Genomic DNA, 6,000 nt, shown 5'->3' on the forward strand with positions numbered 1-6,000 from the left:
AATAATAATAATAATAATAATAATAATAATAATAATAATAATAATAATAATAATATACAAAGCAAGTGATGCACAATGCAATCGCTCACCACCCACCGACCGATACCCAGACAGTTCCCGAGCAGCGATCGCTGCTCCCCGGCCAACTCCCCCCAGTTTATATACTGAGCATGACATCATATGGTATGGAATAGCCCTTTGGTCAGTTTGGATCAACTATTCTGGCTGTGCCCCCTCCCAGTTTCTTGTGTACCTGGCAGAGCATGGGAAGCTGCAAAGTCCTTGACTAGAATAAGCAGTACTTAGCAACAACTAAAAACATCAGCGTGTTATCAACATTCTTCTCCTACTAAATCCAAAACACAGCACTATGCCTGCTACTAGGAAGAAAATTAACTCTATCCCAGCCAAAACCAGGACAGAGACTTGTCAGAACTATGTCAGAAAAATGAGGAGGACCTTGTGAAGATTTTTAAAAAAATATGGCATCCTCTTATTTTCACAGAACGTGGCATCTTCATGTCCTTGCTCCCTCTAATCCTACTTCCCAGGGGACAGTCCCCAGAGGGACTGCACTCTGCATAAGAGGCTACTATCCCATTTTAGTCAGGGTTAGTCTTTCCTCTGGAGATGGAAACTCCAACATCTAATAGCAGCTACTTCACAGCAATGAACTACTTTTAAGGTATGGCTACCATATAGTCAGACGTGAATATTGATCTGTACACACGTGAAAGAAATGCTTCAATTCTTTTGCACCAAGTCTGAGAACAAATCTAAAGCTTGGAAGGAAGCCAGGTCTTCAAAAATATTTACGGACTGCAGAACCTGCTGCTAGTGGAGTCCATACTTTGCTATACAGAGCTCTTCAATAGACATAGGGCTCTTAAAAACCAAATGAACACCAATCCATCTTCATGAGTTAGGACTGAAACAAAGTATTGAAAATTAACAGAGTTTAAAAAGCTGACTGGCTGAAAAAGACGGTACTTTCTTCTTTTGCAATCATAAATTCCGGCAGTTCAGTTCTTTAAAAAAAACTTCTAGGTTTTGGATGTTGCCCTTAAGTCTTGGCCATTTTGAGGAAACAACACTCCTCTAACTGTCTCTGCTGTGACAAATCAGTAATTTCACAGACAGATCTTATGCAATGAGAGGCCTTTTTAAAGAAAAGTTTGCTTTAATTTGCTGGATTATCAGGGAGAGTTTTAATAGTATTTCTTCTTTGTCCTGTTCCAAGGACTCTTTCAAGCTTCCATCTTTAGCATGAATCATACAGGGTGTGTTAATTAACCATGTTTTTGCTGGAAATTATAATTCTTTGCCCAAGAGCGGTAATCTGACATATCTCTACATACTGTTACAATGTACAATATCCTTGCAGAAAACTTAACGAAACAAATACATGAAAATTTTCAAGATGCTATATGAACCAGGTATTTGAGGGCAGGTTAGATTTGTAGATAAATTCATGTTTGTTTGTTTTCATAGGACCAAACAAACATCTAATATTGGTGACTTCTGTGACCAGAAGCAGCAGCAAAGGTAAAGAAACTCTTTCTCAAAGCAAACTCCCAGGGCTAATGGGAATGCAAAGGCTTTAAACAGCAGATCCTGTTCACTCAATGAAAATTATACAGGCAAAATAACCTATACAGCTAAAGCACCTTTAAAAGCTTAAGAATTATATTATCACTAACGTGCTAATAAAGGTGAGAAGAAAGAGTTGAGAACTGGGAAAAACAAAAGAGAAAACCTGACGGAATTTCAAAACCTCCTGAATTCTAACTCTGTTTTGTTTTCATAATTTATTACCTTTTATAGCATTTGATACCTGGTGACCACTGTTAAAAAACAAAGTGGAGGGGAGTACTGGACATTTTAACATGACAGCATGTTAAGACAGAATTCCTCACCACTGGATCTGGAACCAAAGGTTTAAACTGCATACGCAGTTTTGCTGAAGAGCAGTCACCCCTGATTCCTGACACAGCTCCAAAACCTCTGCCCCACCCTTCCTCATCCTCCTTCAGAGAAGCAGAGCTTAAAAAGCAACAGGAAACCTCAGATTCAGTTGTGTGCACTGCATATTTCTGCCAGTATACTCATCATTTTATGGTAACAACATTTAAGAAAACTCTGAAGAAGATAGTATGGACAAGAAATAATTAACACAAAACCACCACCACCGTACCACACTAGAAGTACTGTATGAGAGGCAACAAGTAATTTCCTCCAGCCAAAAAGGTGAATCAGACGATTAACTGGCATCTTGGGAAAAAAAGTATCTGGATCTCATACTCTGCCACAATGCACTCTGACTCACCTGGGATTTGACTAAGCTACTACTTGCAAATTATTTTTTTAAAGTAATTTGCATTTCCATTTTAAAATAGGATTTATGAGGTTTCAAACTTCAGAAATCTCTTTTGCATTTTATTTTCTCTTTTGAATGTTTTTCTTCTTCCTCATTAAATTGGGATCATAACATAATAAGCACCTTTGCTTAGCTAGGAGTTCAAAAGGAGATTCATCAACTTCAATGTTAGACATTGCAAAGGACGAAGTCACTGAAGATCAAATAAAAGCTGTTTTAAACAATTTTTCTAAGAAATCCCTTCTCTTAAAACATTATTTGACCCTCTTGTCTTGTCATTTTTCACAGCAAATTCTTGAGTTCTCCAGCCTAATGTGAATTTGAAGCAGTAATACAAAATGGCAGATGTTTCTTTAAACACTAGCAAAAGACCCACAAGATGAGTTACTTTTAGACAGATGTGAGACAGAACCTAACTTTGAAGCAGTATTTTTAAAGATTTATTTTAAAAAGAAGTTTATGTTCAAAAAAGCCAAGTATAATGTTCACCTATTTGAAAATGGGAAGCCTAATTATCATATTCTAAGTTTGAGGACAGTGTCACACAGGCTAGACTGTTCTCATTTTCACATTGTATGCTCTAGTGAACACCACTTGGTCTTGCTAAATAGCAACAGCTGCCGTAGAGCTAATCCGGTTATGTCTTACATGCAAAAACCCAAGTTTTTGTAGCAAGCTCACTGATGTCACATGATCAGGATGAAATGTGGAAGGGAACTATCTGACACTGGGCATACTAATTGCTTTCTCTCTACCTCAGTTGCCTCATGTACTCTGACTCTTTCCTCTTATAAAACACTTTGAGATATTCTAATGGAAATCTGGAAGGATTAGATACAGTTAGCGTGCAACTGTTGGTTGTCAAATCTTTGTAAAAGCAAGGCACAGCAGTGTCATTTTTACCACAGGACAGATAAGCACTATACACTATCCACGTTTGACCATCTTATATCACAATAAAAAAGCCTTCAGTAACACTCTCTTACTGGTAATGCTGTGAAATCTTAATTTTAAATGCTCCGCACCCTGAAAGAAGGGTCTTTCAGCATAAAGCCCAGTATAATAATTTTCTTGTATGTACATTTTATGTCCAAAAGTTGCTTTCTTTTCCCATCACTTGCCTTTCATTGTCTCTTGTAAACTCTGTCAGCTTCCAGTTCTGTGAAGTACCACCTTCATATCAGCTTGCATGCCTTCACTCCTAGCTTTCCTGCAGGGAGACGGAGCTGAGACTAAAAAAAATCCTTAGTTCCAGTTATATTATTGGGTAGCCTTTGGCAAATCACTTGGCATTCACTAACCTCTCCCATCCCAGATTCTTTCTAGAGATTGTCTGCAAAACAGATGGGTAGATAATTTAGCCAATGTTTACACTGCTCTGAAACTGCACCTTGCTATTATGCTGTGGTTGTTTGCTCATATGTCATGTGAAGCACCCTACCATTTACCCCGGCTTCTCTTGACCACTTCCTCCGTTCTGACAACATCCCTCTCTTTTGCTGTGATCTCTAAATAGTTAGTCCTCATTCTTCTTTCAGAAAATTCTTCATTAAATACACTTGGTAAATGACGTATCTCACAAGAACGCTCCTCAGACCTTTGGCACGTGCACATGTATGGTGCTTATTTCTACCCTCTTCCTCCTTAGGCACAGTCTTTGGACATAATGTGCAGGACACCTTCTGTGTCCTCTGGGTCTATTTCCAGTAGGAAGTAATCAATCGATTCTTGGCAACCATAAGTGCAATCAGTAAAACTGCATTATCTTACCTGAAAAATGTCTACAGCACCTAAAAGGGAAGCAATTCAGACAATGCATCTCTCTAGCAACACCACTTTTCTTAGCTCCCTACCTGAATATTTCAGGATGTTCTGCAGGTCTGAGGTTCTGGGGTGACCAGGGAAGATAAAAAATACTAACCCAGATGGAGGTCACGCTACACAAAGCTATGGAAGAGTGGATCACCCCTGATCCTCCCAAAGTCCCATTTAAACCTCTCAGCAAGTGTTACTGCACAGGCTCACTAGCCCTTGTGTCGCTACATTACGACTGGAGTACCCTATCAGGACTATACAGGCTAAATATTAAAAATGCCTCCTAATCACCTTGGACAACTCAGAAGCTATTAAACAATGGAGAAGCTTAAATGAGCCATGGCCTAAAGATTAATAATTTATGCTCAGAAGAACAAATACTTCTTTTCTCCTAAGGTTTGCTACTTGTTTGCCACTTTCTCTGTAACATGCAATTTCACGATTTTGTAACATGTCTTTGCAAGCCAATATGAAATCTGCAGAGCCACCCTAATAGACTAAATAGATCTGGATAAGAGACACGTTCTGCCAATTTACAGGACAAACAGCCAAAAACCTGCAGGAATCAAAACTTCCATTCTAAGAAAAACACGGTTATTTGCAACCACATATTCCGAGTTATATTCATAAAGGGGATGCTAAGAACTCATGATTTAAAAGTGCAAGGCAGATGTTACTACGAAAAGTGAAATGCTATGGCAATATTTTGCCGTGCACTCCTACCTACATAGTCTGATTTAGCATGGGCAACACTGAAAACCTGCAAGCCTTGAAACGTCTTATACTGGAAAGGAAATTTCTTGGTTGTGCATACATTAAGCCAGGCACTGGTGGCTCTTCATACCTAAAAATCAGCCAGCAGGATGCATTAAAACCCATGAAGTGCCAAGGCCCTGACACAAGGTCAATCACAAGGTAATTTGATAGTAAACCATACACGCACTAGGGCTGATTAACATGCTACAGTGTGGGAGCAGTACAAAAAGGCAGAAAATCTCCACCTTGGGTTAAGTTATTTAGGATGCCAATCAGATCTTGTACCTATAGATACAACTGAACCATACAATACCAAATTTTAGGTTTAAAACTCAGATGAATCATGTATTTCCGCTACAGGTAACCAGTTTCAAAATAAAACTGGAGACCGCTGGAGAGCTATGATTTGTGCAAACATTTTCCATCCTCTTCTCCATTCATCAGAAAAGTTCTGCCTTATGCCCCGTTCTCATGTGCCACATCAGTCTACCAAAACTGTAAAACAAAACCTTCCAGGTTAAGTAGTACTCTTTCATGACCATCTTTTCTCACAAGTATAACTTTAGCTTATGGTCATGCAGCATTTAACCACTGCAGATGCTTTGATATGTGTGAAATTCACATTAATTTCACAGCAAGACTAAGGCTTGGACCACATGAAAAAATCTATACTGGTGTTGATATTGATTCAAAAGGATGTGATTTTTTTTGTAGTCAGTGTATGCTCCCTAAGTTACAGCAAACAGTTTTAAAGGAAATGGATCCATATTGGCAGTATTGCTGGTTTTTAACTATGCTGATTTCTTTAAAGGGCCAAAACTCTGTTTTGTAGACAATGTCTAGGTTACTCATTGAAATTTATACTGAAAGTACCTGTTACAGTAAGAAACTGTACTTGAGTTCCCAAAATCCTAGGTTAGGTCTCTGACTAGTCATATTCTCTTGGTTTTCTAAGACACCTACATTATCAGCTCTTCAAAAATTCCAGAAACTCCCAAGGCATCCAGAGAAGCTTTCAGGTTTAATGCTCAAGGGTTCTTCAAAGGATCTGG

Source organism: Pelecanus crispus, chromosome 4, assembly GCF_030463565.1.
Source record: "Pelecanus crispus isolate bPelCri1 chromosome 4, bPelCri1.pri, whole genome shotgun sequence".
Lineage (NCBI taxonomy): Eukaryota > Metazoa > Chordata > Aves > Pelecaniformes > Pelecanidae > Pelecanus > Pelecanus crispus.